Genomic DNA, 19,153 nt, shown 5'->3' with positions numbered 1-19,153 from the left:
TCAAAATGGCCTAGAGGCAGCAAAGGTAAGCAGAACTGGAACCCAGGCCTCCGTTCTCCCGGCCCCCGGCTCCTTCCCTGAACCAGGCGCGGGAATGCTTGTGGCATCTGCTCACGGGATGGGTGGTGAAGGGGATCAGAGGGGCCTGACAGGCAGCCTGGGGCGACCGAAGCCTTTTCCCCTTCTGGGCCACCTGGGCCGCACTTCCGGAAGAGGGCTCGGGGTCGGCCCCTCCCGGGTGCCGCCTCCAGGCCTCTCCCACACCCTCAGGCCAGAGGCCAAAGGTTAGCGAGGCGGAGCCAGTGCTTGGCTCCACCCCTGCTCCGAGATCCACGCAGGGCTAAGACCGGGTCAAGGCCTCAGCTGGGCAGAGAGTGAGCTAGACAGGAGCAAGGGGCCGGCGTTGGAAGAGCGGAGGCCGGGCGCTGCAGGGCCATCAGGGGGCGTGGTTAGGGACGGGGGCGTGACCTGAGTGGGTTGACGGGCGGGGCTAAATTGGGGCGTGGTCGAGGCGGGGGCGGGTCCGCAGGAAACTTGAGCTCCCGCCCCGGCCGCGCGCCCCGCCCCCGGGCCCTGCCTTCCCGTCCCTTCCTTCCCCGGTCTGGCAGGCGGGCCGCGGCGACTGCAGACGGCGGACTGGCGGATCGGCGGACTGGCGGGCGCCTCCACTTCGCTCTCTCCCTCACTGCCGGCTTCCTTTTGTCTTTCTGGGAGGAGATGAGCGCAGGGCCGGCGCGGCGGCTGCGGGCGCACGGAGGCCCGCGCTCCTAGGCACCCTTTCCGGCCTCGGCGCGCTCGCCCCTCGTAGCGGCCCGCGCCCGTCCCAGCGCCGGTGGCTCGGAACTTGGGCTCGGGGAGCCGGCGGATCGCGCGTCCTGCGACGGAGCAGGTAGGAAAGGGGCGGGCTGCGGGGCTGCGGGGAGTACGGGCGTGTGCACCGGCGTGCGCTGCGATCGGGCTCTCTGCGTGTGTGTGTGCGTGTGTGTGTTGAGGGGTGATTGTGTTTCTCTGCGCGGTGGAGTTGTGGTGTGAGTACGGTGGTGTGTCCCTGGAATGGCGTGTCCTCGTGGGGATCCGTGTGTGCAGTTGGATGTGCACATTTGGGGCTGCGTTTGTGGAATTGTGTGTCGGGGTGCAGTTGCTGGTGGGGACCGGGGCGGGGAACGTGTCGTGTGTGAGCGGCTGTGCGTGTGGCGCGTGTGGCAGGGTGGGCGTGGGCGGTCCACCCCGAGCGCGGAGCCTGGGGTCCCGGCCGGCCGGCCCAGTGCGGACGCAGTACAGAGCCCCGGACGATAGCTGGGATCCGAGGGGGCTAGCCCGGGCTTAGGGGGCAGCCCGGGCTAGCCCTGCCCGGGGACAGGTCCGCGCGGCCCACGTGAGTCGCCTGTGTGCTCTGGCCAGGGGAGGGGGCCCTCGCGGCGGCCATCTGCTCCCTCTTCCCCAGGCGGAGGGGCGACGTACAGAGCCCTGCTGCGGAGTTAGGAGCCCTGGCATCGCCGTGACTCGCACTGCGACCTGGGCCCGACACGCCACCTTCCCGGGTCGCGGTTTTCTTATCAAATGGGGACAGTTCCTCCCTCGGGGTCTGTCGTGACGGTTAAAATGAGAACCACTAAAGATAGCTCTCGGCCCAGTGCCTGGCGCATAGTAGGTGTTAATGTTAATTGGATTAGCGTCTCTCTTTTAAAAAATCCTTTTGTTTTTTTTATCGTGGGTGGGACTCTTACACCGCCCCCCCCGCCACCCCGCGCGTGTTTTGTGCCTCAGTCGCCGTCCTAACTTAACCATGAAGCTCCGAGATTCGAGAAAGTTTAGGCTGCCTGCTGCGCCGCCTCCCCGCCGCAGCTCCCGGGCGGCGCCGCCTCGAAGGTGCAGTAGCGCGCAGCGCGGGGCGCCGGCCCTTCTCCAGCTGCGAAGGCTCCGGCGCCCGAGCGGGGGTCCCTCTCCTGGCCGAAGGCAGAGGCTGCGGAAGTCAGGAGCCCTTTTGTTCAACAAGTGCCTAGTCCCCGGGGCGTGCACATCTGCGATCTGAGAGCCCCGGTGTGAAGTGGCGCTCCCCGTAGAGACGGATCTCGGGCTCCCAGGGCACCCTGGCCAGGCCTGGTCACGCCGAAGGCTGCCCCCTTTTCCTCCCCGCCAACATCGATTCCCCCTAGAGGAGCATGATTGCCGGGACGACGAGTCCTGCCTTAGGCCCTGGCATTGAACACCCTCTGGGTACTGCACCCCCCCACCCCCACCCGCACCCCCCCCCCGTCAACGGCAATCCCCTCTCCCTTTGATCAGCCCTACGCAGGAGCCTGAGGGTCTGCATCCTCGTCCCACGCCTGAATTTTTAAATTGTTTAGTTTCAAACCTACTACTCATTGAACTGCAGTGAATGTGCACACAGCTCTGACCACGATTCTCTCTCTGGTGGAGTCCTGCCAGCAGCACCACAGCGCTTGCTCAGGCCCAGCAGGGTGAGCTGGCCAGGGCTGCTCTGCCGCTTTCTGCCACAGCCAGTGATTCCTTCCCTCCATCTCTGGTTTCTCTCTCTCAGGACCCTTCCCGGTAGGAAAAAAAAAAAAAAAAACCCTTCGCCAAGGGAGCAGCTGACCTCATGGTACATGAGGTTGTTAAAATGAAGCGCTGGCATGGAGTGGGCAGGGCCTGCGTTTGGGTCTGGGTGGCTTTCCAAGTATCGGATGCTCCCGGTTGGTGTGCTCAAGGAAGCTTGTTCAGGCTTTTATGACACAGTAGCAGAAACCTCTGGTTTGTCTTCCACCAGGACCAAAGCCCTGAGATTTCAACAGTGGTTGCAGGTCAGGGGAATGAATAAGCTAATTTGTTATCCTGATTTGGTGTCAGGGGCATACTTAGAACGGAACCTGCTTTTCGTGTTTCATAAAATGACTTTATATCCTAGAGGAGAGAAGGCTCTTGATCGGAATCCTATTCTCTTCCCCATAATCCAATTCAATAATAATATTAAAAAAAATCAGTCTGACTTTCTCTGCTCAGAAGACAGACCAAAAGCTGGGATTTTTTCCCCCTTAGTTAAAACCAGCCCTTTGCCTTAAAGAAACCAGTGTTTTGGCCCTAGATCTATTTCTGTTTCACTTTTGAAAGCGCCTGTAATTACCGAGCTCTTGCGGTTTTATTGGATAATGTGCCAAAGGGAAGGGCCAGGGGCTCTGCCTGCTGCTTGCCGTGGGTCGTGGTGCCGTGTTCTCGCCTTGCCTGCTCCACTTGCGTTGCAATTTTTGTAAGTTGGAAAACAGATGTCAACGTGCGATAATAATTTGGGAGACCTGCCTTTGGGAATCAGATGTCTGGAAGGTCATCTTCTTGTGGAGAAACAAGAATAAGTCAAAACCCCAGAAGAACAAAGATTTGCCCCAACTCTAGCCAATGACCCATTCATTTTCAATAAGCCCTTCCAGAGAGAGAGACTCTAGAGAAATAAAAAGCTTGGACGAATTCCTTCAGAATTTGTCCTAATGTCCCTTTCTGGCCTCAGGGCTGTGCAGAATTAGAAATACAAGCGACAGAAGGGCAAGGAGTGGACCCCCGTTGGCCCACATTCCCCAGCCTGGGCCTTGCACTCACCAAGCCCCATTTCTACTTGGAGCTGCTGTGGAGTTTCATCTGGTAAAGAGGTAGTGCTATCCTCTGGGGCTGGCGCCCCCCTCTTTTCAGGGCTCTGTGTGCACAATTCCAAGGTCACCATTCACATAAAACTGGGTGAGGGACTTCCCCGGTGGTCCAGTGGTTAAGACCTCGCCTTCCAATGCAGGGGGTGCGGGTTTGATCCCTGGTCGGGGAGCTAAGATCCCGCGGTGATCCCGCGGTTTTCTAGTGGCCAGAAAACCAAAACATAAAACAGAAGCAGTATTGCAACAAATTCAATGAAGACTCTAAAAATGGTCCACATCAAAAAAAAAAAAAAAAAGTCTTTAAAAACAAAACAACACAAAAAATACCATAGTGAGTGTTCATCCCTCAGGGTGGTCTGAATTCCCCTTATTCCCACAGGCCTCCCCCAGACTTACTCTAAGACCTTGCATTGCCACTTGGAAGTGGTGGAGTGCCAAGGTCTGATAATCCAGGGTATTAATAAGGAGCCCAGAGTTTATTTGGCATCAGATAGCAAGCTTCTTGGCAGCCAAAATTTTATCTAGGTCGAGGATTGGGTTTGTATTAGAATTTAGCATCCCAGCAAGCCCTAAACCGTGCTTGTTTGTTGCAGGATAATGCTTCCAATTTATGAGTTGCCAGCCCAGACTTGATGGGGGATTATGTGTGTTTTGCTAGTTTGTCAGCCCCTGATGTCATTGTGCTTGGGGAAGGAGGGCACTTGGAGACTTAATCATGCTCTACTTTAGGACTCACCATTATGCCACAGTCTCGTTGGGTTCCTTTCGTGTTTTCATGCCCACACGCAAGTCTGCGCATGTGTGCACCTCATGTGGCTCCTGTCCTCTTCCCTTTGGGTTGAGTTTCTAATCAGGGGATGACAGAGGGTAATTGTATATGGAGATAGCAGAGCGAGCTTAGGGCCTCTCGGCGCCACTTGCCCCATGGAAAAAACACTTTCTTTCAAATCACTTTCCACCAAAAAGAAAAAAAATCCGTTGGAATCCACTGGTGTGGGTTTAATGTAACTTCAGGTAATCAATACAGTTTGACAGGTGGAACATTTCTTAGGCACTGAGCAAGGTGCAAGTCTAAAGAATTAAAAAGAAAAAAATCATCTGAAAAGCTCAGTGAATCCTTTAAAAGAGCCTTGCCTCGTCCATGTCGTTTCAAGTCGACTTGAGTTTCAGGGGCAGTGCTTCATATCTTTGCGTTCATGACACGTGACTAACTAAAGACACTTTCTGAAAGGCCTCAGGCCCCGTCCCCTGCCTGCATCAGGGCAGCAAAGATGCCTTCTTTTACCTTTTCATTTTCCTTTATAAGCCTAGTGTACCCTCCCCCTAGACCCCTGCTTGCTAATCCAGTAGCTGTGTTTTCTGGATATTAGAGTCTTAGTACAACCCAGGCTGGCAGGAAGCCAGAAGACTGGAGTAGGGGTGCGGGTATCAGCCTCACCGGCTTCATTAGACGAGGAGTCTTCTTTGAGGAGCTAGTGATGGGTTTCTGACCCTTGGTTAGGAAATACTCAGGACTGTTAAATTCTGACTCTTTGGATAAAGCAACCATGGTCCTGGACACAGGAAAAAAGCTTTTGGAGGTATGCAGGTCCCCTCTTGAAAGTCTTCCCTGATTGCCTGAATACCCTGTTGCCCTGGCCGAAGTCTTCCCTTGCTATGTGTCCCCTTCAGCAAGGGACGTGTCCCCTCGCTCAGGCACCTGCTGTCACGTCTGTGCACTGACAGGGAGCTCTCCCACCGCCCTGACCCCGTGCTGTGTGTGTGCTCTGTGCTACCACATGTCACAGCAGAGTCCAGAGCGCACCGCACCCTGCCCTCCCCCCATTTCCCCACCCACCTAACGGGTCAGACCTCTGCTGCGCCGGCCTCCTCCCCATACCCACACCTCTTCTGCCCAACGCCCAGCAAAGCCTCATCCCTTAGCCTGGAGCTCGGCTTCCATTTCATCCTGTCCCTTTCCACCCCCCCTCCAACCCCCTTGTTCAGTCTCTTCCTCACTAACTTCTTCTGAACACCTACTGTGGCCTTGCTTCAAGCTGGGCTCCGAAAGACGGCCACGGGCTTCATCCCTGCCCCTGAGAGCTTGGTCTTGGGGAGAACATCTAGTGAGCTGGTGGAATTCACAGGTGCTGGGAGGGCAGCTCCTGCCCCTGGCCCAGGCCTGGGGAAGAGCCTCGGGAGGAGGTGTCTGGAGGGAGGTGGGACAGTGAGGGTGAGGCCAGGCAGGTGGGCACAGTGTCTTTCTTCTCTCCCAGCCAGCTTGATCCACTAAACTCCTACTTGATCTTAAAAAATTTTTTTTTCAATTAACAGCTTTATTGAGGTGTAATTTATATACCACAGAGTGTACCCATTTAAAGTGTATTAGTAGGACTTCCCTGATGGCGCAGTGGTTGAGAATCCGCCCGCCAATGCAGGGGACACGGCTTCGAGCCCTGGTCCGGGAAGATCCCACATGCCGCGGAGCAGCTAAGCCCGTGCGCCACAACTACTGAGCCAGTGTGCCACAACTACTGAAGCCTGTGTGCTTAGAGCCCGTGCTCCGCAACAAGAGAAGCCACTGCAATGAGAAGCCTGCGCACCGCAATGAAGAGTAGCCCCAGCTCGCCGCAACTAGAGAAAGCCTGCGCGCAGCAACGAAGACCCAAAGCAGCCAGAAAAAAAAAAAAAAAAAAGTACTGTTAGATGGGACTTCCCTGGTGGTCCAGTGGTTAGGACTCCGAGCTTTCACTGCTGCCGGTGAAGGTTCTATCTCTGATGGGGAACTAAGATCCTGCATGCTGCACGGCGTGGCCAAAAAAAAGAAAAGTATTATTCGATACTTTTCAGTAAACTTACAGAGTTGTGCACCTGTCACCACAATCCAGTTTTAGAGCGTTTCCCTCGGCCCCGGAAGGCTCCCTCGTGCCCATTAGCTGTCACTCCCCGTTCCCACTCCTGGCCCCGGGCAACTACCGTCCGGCTTCCTGTTTCTAGATTTGCCTTTTCTTCCTATGGTTCCTTTTATAGATTTGGCTCAAGGGTCTCCTCTGAGAGGCCTTCCTGGAGTCTTCCAGTTAGAATTGGCTTCTCCCTCAGGCTGCTGAAGTAGCCAGTGCTGTCTCCCTGTGGGCCGGGGAGCTCTTTGAAGGAGCCTCAGGTCTTACTGGCCCGTCATCTGTCACCTAGCACAGCGCCGGGCACCTGGGATGCCCAGAGCATGTTGGCTGGACTAACTGAAGTTGCCTCCCTCACGTTTGTTTTGTGAACTCCTGAGTATCCAGCAAAGTGTTGGAATTTAAAGTACAGGGTGTGTAATTGTGTTGTGAGGCCGTGCTACATTATCTTGTTTCAGCAGGAACATGTGAGGCAAATGGGATCAAACCCATTTTTTAAAATGAAAACGTGGAGGATGCCCAGGGCAAAATAAGTAGCCCGAAGCCATTCGTAGATAGTAGAAGCAGCAAGAATTAAACCTTCTCTTCCAGGCCTATTAGGTAGTAAGGAGATGCCCTTCTGTGGCTTTTCCTGTCATCACCTCCCAGGCAATGTAAATTTCTTCGAGGGCGTGAGTGGTACAGGGCGCAGCTTCCTTTGCCCCAGTACTTGACCGGGTAGGAGTGACTCAGTTTAAGTGTGTGGACATACAGAGAAGTTTCTTGGTCAGTAGATGTGGAGGAAGGCCCTGGGGGAGGGAGGGGGCTCAGGCGCCTCCATACATTGTGCGTTTCAGAAGTCTCTTCCTGTGTCATTTTTTAAAAAATTAATTAATTTTATTTATTTTTGGCTGCGTTGGGTCTCCGTTGCTGCACGCAGGTTTTCTCTAGTTGTGGCGAGCGGGGGTTACTCTTTGTCGCGGTGCGCGGGCTTGTCATCGCGGTGGCTTCTCTTGTTTCGGAGCACAGGCACTAGGCCACGCAGGCTCAGTAGTTGTGGCGCTCGGGCTTAGTTGCTCCGCGGCATGTGGGATCTTCCCAGACCAGGGCTCGAACCCGTGTCCCCTGCACTGGCAGACGGATTCCTAACCCCTGCGCCACCAGGGAATCCCCTCTTGTGTCAGTTTTGTTCTTTGAGGGAAGTAGCAGGGGAGGAGATCCCATTTTACAAATGTGCAGCCTGAGACACAGAAATTGTACACCCAGTGTATATAGATGGATCTGGGTCTGGTGTGTAGACCACCAGGTCACAAATGGTCTCTACCACTCACTGGTGCAGAGAACTTTCACCGTGGACACTGAGAGTGTCTTGTTTCTTCCTGAAGGATTGGGGTTGTTAGACCCTGTTTTTCAGAATATCCCAGGGGAAAGACCAGGGATGGGGTCAGGCAGACCGGGGTTCCAGTCAGTCTCTACTCTGTTGTTTATTGGCGGAGTGACCCTTTCTGAGTTTGCTCATGTGAGAAAAGGGGTTCTGGGCCTCCATCAGACAATCTCATGAAACCTGGATGTAGAGGACCCAGTTGAGTCTGGCTGGTCACATGTCTGCGGAAATGGAGGCTGCTGCAGGGCTTCCTCAGCAATAAATGTTTCTTTTCAAATTCAGGATTATTAGGCATATTTTGACCAGACTGTAGCAGCAAGGCACATGACATGAGAGTCTGTGAACGTGTGTGTGCCAAGGGTCCTGGAAGGGAGCCGGGAGGGTCATGCTTTGGAGTTTGTGGAGCTGCCTTGTTGGATTGTCCCAGCTCGCATCTCCTGCAAAGCGTCGCTCAGGGTCCCTGATGCAGCCACAGTGACCCTGAATTTGGGGCGGGGGGCGACACAGAGAGAGAGACCTGTGGGTTATTCCTCAGACATTAGGAGGCCCAGACCCCCTAATCCCCTCCCGCCTTGGGCACTTGGGAAGCGTTTATTAGTTTGGATGCGTGGGTGCCAATGGGCTGAAGGGGGACCCCTGGCAACACTGGCAGAGTTATGGTTCTGAGCGGCCGTATGTGTGGGTCACAGTGCTGTTTTCCCTCCAGCAGCAAAACGCTCAGGTCTCTGCTTCCTTCCTGTGCATTTCACAGACGTTTCCAGAAAACAGCACTGACGACAGCTCCCCCCTTCCCTGTCACTCCCATCCTTTCCCTCTGCTGCGCTGTAATCCACTTTTGGAGGGAAGTGAGAACGTCTCCAAGTCAATCACCTGGGTTTAAAGACAGTCGTTTCCAATGTCGTGCCATTTTCTGTATTTACGGGCGTGGCTGAGTGAGCCGGTGGGGGGCCCCTGGGGGGCAGGACTGCTGGCGGCTTGCCCCCCCCCCCTCTCTCTCAGCTCTCCCCGGAGCGTGGGGCGGCGGCGGCGGCAGGGATGCGGCTTTATTAAAAATCCCTCAGTCGTGCGGTGCCAGTGCCACGCTTTGTGACGCAGCCTGGACGGCCTGGCTCAGCTTCCAGGGGTGGGAGCCCGGCCGTGCTGGCTGCTGCGGCTCGTTTGGGTGTGTTTCTCCTTCCTGGTGAGTAAAGGTAGGAACAGGCCTTGGACAGACGCTAAGCCCCGGCTCTCCTTCATGCCAGAACTTCGACATTCTTATTCTCTGGGGATGGCTTTTTTCCTCTTCTTTCTCTCTAAAGACAGGATAAAGGATTGCTGCTTTTATTAGCCTACGTTCCTGGGGATGTGCGTTTACCTCACCTAAAGACAACATGGCCTGGCTGCTTGTTCTCAGAGCTAGCTGTACAGTGAAAGCTTGTGCATTTGGGAATTATTTTCAACGTTGTTGGTGGGGGTGGGGCAGGGGAGGTGTAGCGTAGGTAAGGGACTCCAGGTCCTCGGGGCCAGGGACCCTCAAGCAGTGTAAAGGTCTCACTGTGTTCCTTCCACTGTAACTCCTTCCCCCTGGGTGTTGTCCCCTGGGCCACTTGCTGGCTTTCCAGTACAGCCACATCATCGCCCATCACTGGTACCATCATTGTCATCCTCATCATCACCATCACTAGCATCGCTATAACCGTCATCATGATCACCGTCATCATCATTCAGTCTCAGCATTGCTTCCCAAACTTTGGCTACTGCATCCCATAGCCCATTTCTGCCGAATTAGCTGTTCTTTGGGGGGATGCCCCCTAGTGTTAGGGGGGTAATGAGGGGTGTTACGACAGGATAGTGGTAGGCACAGAGGACCCGAATGGGTGGATGATGGAATGTTACTCTGCAAGTGGCCTCATGAGCATATCTAATCTGTAAGATTCTTGGAAAAACCTCACCTGCGATGATTAATTTTAAGTGTCAGATTAAATTTTATTTTTTAATTTTATGTGACAGGGCTAAGGGATGCCCAGGTAGCTGGTAAACCATTATGTATGGGATGTATAGGTATGTCTGTGAGGGTGTCTCTGAAGGAAATTAGCATTTGGTTCAGTAGACAGAGTAAAGAAGATTGCCCTCACCATTGTGGATGGGTGTCATCTAATCCATTGAGGGCCTGAGTAGAACAGAAAGGCAGAGGAAGGAGAAGTTGGCTCTTTCTCTTGAGCTAGGACATGTATCTTCTCCTGTCCTTGGACTTCAGTGTTCCTGGTTCTTGGGCCTTTGGATGTGAACTGGGACTTACCCCGCTGGCTTTCTTGGTTCTCCAGCTTGTACATGGCAGATTGTAGGACTTCTTGGCCTCAAATTGAGCCAATTTCTGTAATAAATCTATCTGTATATGTATAAACAGTAGTCCCCCCTTATCGATGGTTTCACTTTCCAAGGTTTCAATTACCTGTGCTCAACTGTGGTCCAAAAATGTTAAATGGAAAATTCTAGAAATAATTCCTAAGTTTAAAATTTTGTGATGGGAGAACAGTATGGAGTTCCTAAAAAAACTGAAAATAGAACTACCATACGACCCAGCAATCCCACTACTGGGCATATACCTTGAGAAAACCATAATTCAAAAAGAGGCATGTACCACAATGTTCATTGCAGCACTATTTACAACAGCCAGGACATGGAAGCAACCTAAGTGTCCATCAGCAGATGAATGGATAAAGAAGATGTGGCACATATATACAATGGAGTATTACTCAGCCATAAAAAGAAATGAAATTGAGTTATTTGTAGTGAGATGGATGGACCTAGAGACTGTCATACAGAGTGAAGTAAGTCAGCAAGAGAAAAACAAATACCATATGCTAACCCATATATATGGAATCTTAAAAAAAAAAAAAGTTCTGAAGAACCTAGGGGCAGGACAAGAATAAAGACGCAGACATAGAGAATGGACTTGAGGACGCGGGGAGGGGGAAGGGTAAGCTGGGACGAAGTGAGAGAGTGGCATGGACATGTATACACTACCAAACGTAAAATAGACAGCTAGTGGGAAGCAGCCGCACAGCACAGGGAGATCAGCTCGGTGCTTTCTGACCACCTAGAGGGGTGGGATAGGGAGGGTGGTAGGAAGATGCAAGATGGCGGGGATATGGGGAGATATGTATATGTATAGCTGATTCGCTTTGTTATACAGCAGCAACTAACACACCACTGTAAAGCAATGATACTCCAATAAAGATATTAAAAAAAGAAAAAAATAAAATAAAATTTTGTGATGTTCTGAGTAGCATAATGAAATATCACACTGTCCCACTTCATCCCCCTGGGATCCCCAACCATCAGCATCATCTGCTCCTGACATCCAACCATCAACATCTTGATGGCTCAAGTGATCCAGGATCCCCAAAGCAGATGATCCTCCTTCTGACGTATCATCAGGTCAGTAGAAGCCTAACAAAACATCGCAATGCGTACGTCATTCACCTCACTTTATCTCATCATGTAGGCATTTCATCATCTTATGTCATCACAAGAAGGATGCGAATGGTACAGTATGCTATTTTGAGAGAGAGACCATATTCACATAACTTTTATTACAGTAAATTGTTCTATTTTATTATTATTGTTGTTAATCTCTTACTGTGCCTAATTTATAGTTTAAACTTTATCATAGGTATGTATGTACAGGAAAAAAAAATAGCAATATGGGTTTCAGTACTGTCTGGTTTTAGGCATCCACTGAGGGTCTTGGAACATATCCCCCTCGGATAAGGGGGGACTACTGTATGTGTGTGTGTGTATATGTATATATATATGTGTGTGTGTGTGTGTGTGTGTGTGTGTGCGCATAAGATATATGCATATCCTGAATTTGCATATGTCTGTTTATCTGGAGAACCCTGGCTAATTTACCACCCATTCTTTCAGGCCCAGGGGGGAGCCACTGTCACCTTTGTCCCCCCAGGGAGGACAGATTGGGCTCCTGGCCGCATTCTCCAGGCCCTTTGCTGATGCGCCTCTCTAGGGCCTGCCCTAGCAGGTTGGGGACTGAGCTTCTCTGCCTCTCCCAGGGCAGTGGGCCTCTTTGCATACGGGGCCCCGGTGGATTTCTCCTCCATGGCCCCGCATTCCTGGCACTGAGCCTGGGACTCAGTGGATGTCCAGATGTGTGGCCAAACCACCAACCATCCTCTTCTCTCAACTGTAGGATGGTGAGTGAATTGAATTATTTAAAACTTAGCACCTCAGCTAAGGGGCTTGCTTTGCAGGCCTGAATGTGCGACTGTGCGGTTCATTGCACTAATGCTGTTTCCTGTGCTGTCGCTGGTGGTGAGTGTTTTACGCGCTCATGAAAACTGCAGGACAGTGGCCTGGAAAGCATCACGACCTTATGGGCTGGTGGAGTGACTGCCCTCCTGTTATGAATGTCTGGTTTTACTTGGCATGGGCGCTTTTCCTCCCCAGATCTCAGTTTCCTCATTTGTCAAATGCAGCTCAGGGCTAGATAACCTGTAAATTTTCTGTCAGCTCTATAAGCCAGGAAAAATGCTTAAAATTGTAAACTTGAGGGGCTTCCCTCGCGGTCCAGTGGTTAAGACTCCTTGCCTCCACTGCAAGGCGTGCAGGTTTGATCCCTGGTTGGGGAACTAAGATCCCACATGCCGCGCGGAGTGGCCAAAAAAAAAAAAAAAAAAAAAAGTAAATTTGAGTTGTAGGGCACATCCGACATAAAGTATAGAGAGAATTTTATAGCTAAACTGACTGCAACAAAAAAATGAACCTCTTACGAAACACAGATGCAACTGCCATCTGAAGAGCTGGCATCACAATTCAGAAGAGAGTGATAATATAGAGGAACAGATTTGTGGAGCACAGACTAGAAGGAAGTGGTAAGGCAGAGGGCACTGAACTTAGGGGGATGACCTCTGTGTGCTTCATCCACCCATCCGTCCATTCAGTGCCTTCTTATAACTTCCTGTGCCAGGGATGGTGCTATGTCTTAAGGAAGCTGAGATTAAGAAGACAGGGATTCCTGGTACCAAGGAAGAGTGTGATTTCATTGGGGTATTCACTGTGGGAGCACGGAAGCAGGTTGGCAGTTGAGCTGAGATCTTACGCTCTAGATCCGAGAGCCTTACTTAGGAGCTGTTTACGATTCCTTTTTTAAAAAAAATTGTTTATTTATTTACTTCTTTGGTGGCACTGGGTCTTAGTTGCGGCAGGCGGGATCCTTAGTTGCGGCTCGCCAGCTCCTTAGTTGCGGCATGTGAACACTTAGTTGTGGCATGCATGTGGGATTTAGTTCCCTGACCAGGGATCGAACCCGGGTGCCCTGCATTGGAAGCACGGAGTCTTAGCCACTGTGCCACCAGGGAAGTCCCATGTTTACAATTCCTTTAAGAGGACAATATGGCAAGAAAAGCCAGTGTAGAGGATATAGATGTTGCCCTCCTCGGTGTAATGGGGCACTTCTGTTTTTTCTGGGAGGTCATGCCGCTCATGATCTAAGAAACTGGTGGACTGAACGACTTGTTTTGACTAATTGTGAACCAGAGAAAAGTCAGAATTGGGGAGTATTGTAGAAGATAAGTAGTTGTATTATTTTCAGACGAAAGTATATGTATTGATGCAAACTCCTGACCAGCTTTCACCTCAAATTGGTCTTTTTAATGAGTTACTAAGACTTCTTTGAAATGAACATATTTCTGGTAGTAAGCTAGTATTTGCTAAAGGGGTTGAAAATAAGCAATTTAAACGTGTCTCTTAAATACGGGGCTGAAAAGCAAGATGTAGAACTAGATAGGGAGGGGAAAAAAAGCTCAGAGAAAGTAGATGGGAAGGAAATATCCCAAACTGTCAGCAGTTGAGGCTGATGGGATCATGAGTGGTTTCTCTTTTCTGCTTTTTCATATTGCTCTACATTCTAAATTTTCACCCACGGGAATGTATTCGTTTTGCAAGTAGGAAAAAAAGAAGGTTTTAAAAAGGAACCCAAAGAACGCATTCCTCTGATAACCTTGTTTATCCTCTTAATTTGCTTAGCAAACTTTCTTTTTATAGTCAGACTGGCTGGAACCCATAAATTCCATACTTGTGATGATTTGAATTAATGGAAATTTATCCTGCTACATTGTTAGAATTTGTTAATCTCATCTAAATTCAATACTGAGTAACTCTATTAACTTGGATATAAAAGAAAAATGTTCCAAGTCTTCCGAGAAATTCGCCATTTCAACATGGCAGGGCTAGGGTTTGTTTATGATCTAGGATGTGCTGCTTCTGTTTTGTTTGCCTCCACTTTGTTTTGTTTGCGTTCACTTTGTTTCCTGACCTGTAAGGAGGCTTCGCGGCTCCTGCTGTGTTGACCTTGGGTCTTTTAATGAGGTGGTTTGATGTCCTCGGGCCACCTACCCCGGCTTTTCCTTCTGTATTCTCGTCCCGGAGTGGTCGCGCAGTGGCCCTCTTCCAGGAATAATCTCCTTACTGTTGGTCTCTCAGGCTGATGTGTTTTAGCTCCCTTTTGGTTTCCCATCCCATCCCAGCCCTTCCTTCCTGACTCCCCCAGAGGGGAACTGCTGGTCTTCAGCTCCTGCAAATTGAAGGACTTCTGAGGGTGATCCTTCCCCCCTGCCTGTGCTGCTCCTGCCTTGAACTTGGGTGGATGTTGGGTTGACTTGGGTTGACCTTGGGTTGATCTTGGGCTTCTGTCGGGTTGACTGTCTGTATTTACCGGCTGGTGAGCAGGGCCATCTCAGCCCTTCTCAGGGCCGTGCCTGACTTTCGGTGGCATCCCTCCAAAGGCGTCTTAGGCTGTTATTCCTGTCGTTTTGCAGAGGTTTAATCTGTCTGAGTCCAGGATATTGAGTCAGCAGTGGAAAGTTATGAAGGCAAAGCCAGCCATAAGAGAAACTGGCTAAGAGGAAAGATTAATTTCAGAGTGAATGAAGGAGAGGGATGCTTGGGGGCTGGGCTGTCTCTCCAGGCAAATAATATTGCTGTAAAATGTGATAAATCAGAGGATGCCTTTGCCACTAGCTCAGTGCCTGCTCATAGTTTCTTGGATTAGAAATTAAAAAAAAATCATATCTTTATAGTCTAGTGTCTGTATTTATGATCTTGTGAAAGAAAATATAATTGTCAGCAAAATTACATACACATCTGGTTAATTATTTCAGGATCTTCACTATGAGGAAACCATATTTTAAAAACATTAGTATGGCCCCTGTGTTCAGAAATTGTTATTTTTGAAAGCTGGGTCCTTAGCTTATTGCGGGATTCCACATGGAGGTGGGAAGGAAGCTCTCCTGTCACTGGAAACAGGTAGGTTACCATGGAGACCGGGTGTGTCCCACTTGTTTCCTGGGTATCCCAGTTGTCCTGGAGAAGGAATAAACCTCACTTTCTGTGATGTTTCTGAAACTGTGTATGTGAATTAAATTTTTCTAAACAAAGGTCCTCTGTTTTGTTGACTTACACAGGGATTTCTGACATAATTTTGCCCTCCGTTCTGTTTGCTTAACTTTTAACACGCATAACCCTACCTTTCCTGCCAAAATGCTTAAAATGAATGGAAGGAACACCTACCCCAAAACAACAACTGGAACAAAATCTTTGAATAAAGCCAGGAACGCTCGCTTTAGCGTGAACGATGATTACCCTGTACAATTCAACAAATTAGTTCAGTAATTCTGTATTGTATGCCAAGTCCGGCTCTGGGCCCGGGGATACAACGACGAGCAAGGTGTCGGGGGACCTGCCCTTGTGGAGCTCATATTATGATTGTGACCCAAGACAGCGGGAAGCCAAGGAGGGACCCTGGGCTGACCTCCCCTGGCTCATGCTGCTGGCCACTGCCACACAAGGGGGCCTTGAACCCCTCTCACTGTCCCGTGGGGTGAGGGGCCCCGGGCCTTGTTGGAGGGATGACACAGCAACTGATTCGTTTGAGCTGTTCTTATTCACAGGCATTTTCCAGAGTGTAGAACAGTGCTTTATCAGCCTGCTTATCATTTTATACACGGAAAAAATCCTACTCATGCCTCTGCTTGGGTCCCTCTCCATCTAATAGTTTCTAAAGGCAATCCCTTGATGGTTAGCTGTGTAGAAAGCTCTTTGTGCTTCCTGCGTCTTGTTGAACACCTGGCAGCTTCCTTTCTCCCTTCATCCAGTTCGGCTTCAGCATCCTCCAACCCCGTGGAAACAGACTGCCTCCCCCACCCGCAACATCAGCAGCTGGAGGCCCGCAGTGGGCATCCCTGCCTCGCTTTCCCGCCCTGTGCTTCTTTGTGGTCACTCCATCAGCAAAGGCACATCCACTCTTTTCCTTCCCTTCTGCGGGTTGGTGGTCATGAGCGAAGGCCTCCTTTGGCCCCTCCGCTGGACGGCCCGTTTTGCACAAACTCGTTAACTGGTGGGGACCTCGAGTGGGCTCGTCACAGCCTGCAGAGGCTGTACGTGGGCGTGGAGCAGAGCTGGGGGCTGTGTTGGCTTTCAGCGACGTTGAGAAAGCGGCAGACACCGGCCTCTGTGTGCTCTGTGATTTGACCGGAGAGCTTGGTCTTGCAGCTGCAGAGGATGCTGCGATCTGAACAAGAAAACAACCTTCAGACCCCAAGTGGCCTGGGCTTAGGGACATCCTGCCTGGTTGGGTTCCAGTTTGGAGGTAACTGCACACTGGAGATGTCTCTTCCTGATGCTGCCCTGACTTCCTTACCGTCTAATGGATAGGGAACAGACCATTCTTTTTTTTTTGGAAATAATTTTTAGTGGAGTATAGTTGCTTTACAGTGTTGTGTTAGTTTCTGTTGTACAGCAAAGTGAATCAGCTATATGTATACATATATCCCCTCCTTTTTGGATTTCCTTCCCATTTAGGTCACCACAGAGCACTGAGTAGGTTCTCATTAGTTATCTGTTTTATACATGGTAGTATATATATATCAATCCCAGTCTCCCAATTCATTCCCCCACCCCAAGACCATTCTTTTTAAAGGAAAAAAGTCACCTCTATCACTTTGTCCTGATCCTGCTTTCCTCTCTGAGGCTCAAACACCTCCCACCTTCACCTTCTCCACGCAAGTCCCTTGGGTCTGCCAGGCACTGCCCTGGAGCATCTGTTTCCTCATCTGTGAAATGGGAGTTATAGAAGAAGCTCCCAGGATTGTTGTAAAAATAGCCACTAGACCTCTTGTAAACTCTAAAGTGCTATATGAATGTAAGGACCATCACCATCATCAGCATTATTATCATCATCATCTTCATCATCACCAGCCTTTTTATTCACATCCTGCTGCCCCTGACACATGATTGCCTAAAACAGCAGGGTCTTTCTGGTTTCCTTTGTGGAATTTGAGTTCCCAGTCTTCTGCCCTTTTCCTTTCTCTGGTCTGCAGTCAACCTGTGGTTTTCATTTTCCTCCTGCAAGATGTGAGCCCACAGAAGAGGTCCGGGGAGTGTACTGGCTGAGCCTTACAAAGGATGTGGAAATCTGTATCTGCTTCTCCATCTTCTTGGAACGTCGGATCCGCTCCGTCTTTCTGTCTGCCAGGCAGGGAGTGACTGGCTGTTTGTGTGCTGGGCAGCCTGGGAATTTACTGCTCAGATTAAAGACGTCTGTTGAAATAAGGGCAGTCAGCTTGGCTCAAATCAGATCATAGATTGAGCAAGCAGCTCCCTTAAACCTGCTTCTGGATTACAGCCAGCTGTGTGGTCACCTTTGTCGAGGACAGAGGGCCAGGATGGGGTGGGGACTTGCTATGAGACTCTCAGGGACTTTTTTCTTTATTTTTTCTTTTTCTTTTTTTAAGGGACTTCTTTCACATCTGACCTTCTCCTTGCTCAGGGAGCTGGTCCTGGGGACTCCCCATCACGGCCTTGGGTTTGGGCTATGATTCTCAGCGCCATCATTTGAGGAGAGGAACATTTGCTACACCCTTCTGCTTGCCCCTTGCACCCTCCCAAATCACTCTCACAACTCCCAGCCTTCTCAGGGGTTGCCTCTTCAAAGAAACCTTCTGGGCCTGCTCAGGTGACCTGCTCAGGTTCCCTGCTCTTCCTGGGGCACTGCTGCTCCGGCTCCCACGGCCCTGCCATCTGCAAGGCTCTGGTCCTGGCCAGTCACCTCCAAACGTGGGTCTCATCTTTCCTCCAGGCCAGGGGCTCCTAAGGGCAGGGACCATGTACTGAGTAGTCTCCCTTTAAGTAGAGACCGGGCTTGGGAAGAATCCCTGGGTAGGCAAAGGCGCTCTCTCATGAACCAGCCCTCCATTCCTTCCTTCATTCATTCACATAGCTCCCACTGTGTGCCAGACTCTGCTCTAGGAGAATATCCAGCAGAAATCCTGACCTCTCAGAGCTGATGTTTCTAGCTGGGAGCAGCAAGCAGTAAACTAAATTAGTCAATTTGCGGTATAATACAGTAATACTTAGAAGATGTGGGGGAAAAAAAAGGGAATTCCCTGCTGGTCCGGTGGCTAGGACTCCAGGCTTTCACTGCTGAGGACCTGGGTTCGATCCCTGGTCGAGGAACTAAGATTCTAAGCTGCAAGGCGCAGCCAAAAAAAAGAAGCTGTGGAAAAAATGTTAGTGAAGGTCCAGAGGTATTGGATGGGGGGGGTGAGAAATGAAATTTTAAATAGAGTGGTCAGAGAAGGCCTCATTAGAAGGTGATATTTGAGCAAAGACTGGAAAAAATGAGGGAGCTGGTCACGTGGAAGCTGGGCAGGATGGCAGGCACAGGGAACAGCAAGTGCGAGGTCCCCTCTGCTCAGAGGCTGGACAACTAAGGGCGCAACCTTCCAGCCTGGAGAACCCAGTGAGTTTTGGCCAGTGGGATGTCAGTTCAAGGCTGCTGGCACGCTCTCCTATCCCTGCCCCCCTCCTGAATAAAAAGCCAGAGTCCCAAGACAGAAAGATTTTGACCCATCCATCTTCTCCTGCCTGAAAAGCAGATGCAATTTGTGGAAATAGGGTAGCCATCCTATGATGACGAGGCTGAGATCCATGTGCTAAGGATGGTAGAACAGAAAAAGACTCTAGGTCCTTGATGGCATTGTTGAACCGCTGCCCAAGCCCTGGACACAAAGAAAACCCTTTCTTGTCAAAGCCATGGTTTGCTGGGTTTTAGGTTGTTTGATGGAGTGTCCAAAACAGAACCTGCTATTCCCAAGTCCCCCAGATAGACCACTGCCTGCTCAGATATGGAGGCAGGCCCAGGAGACATTCTAGCCCCTTCTCAGCTTTTCTTTCCCTCCATCCCGTCAAGCTGGTCTCTTCAGTCAGTCACCAGGATCTGG

General features: G+C 50.7%; 1 protein-coding gene across 1 annotated transcript in view; it reads left to right on the top strand.

The window, feature by feature from the left end:
* Positions 1 to 574: 574 nt before the first annotated feature.
* HPCAL1 (hippocalcin like 1) overlaps positions 575 to 19,153 on the top strand; it is a 113,012-nt gene continuing 94,433 nt past the window's right edge. Inside the window, exon 1 of the mRNA XM_081253980.1 lies at positions 575 to 889. The gene's annotated coding sequence lies outside the window, so the exon portion shown is untranslated. The remainder of the gene's footprint in view (positions 890 to 19,153) is intronic.

The sequence above is a fragment of the Mesoplodon bidens genome (genome assembly GCF_964165515.1).
Source record: "Mesoplodon bidens genome assembly, chromosome: 14".
NCBI lineage: Eukaryota > Metazoa > Chordata > Mammalia > Artiodactyla > Ziphiidae > Mesoplodon > Mesoplodon bidens.
Note: the sequence above shows the minus strand (reverse complement) of the source record. Positions and strands in the feature narration are given on the sequence as shown.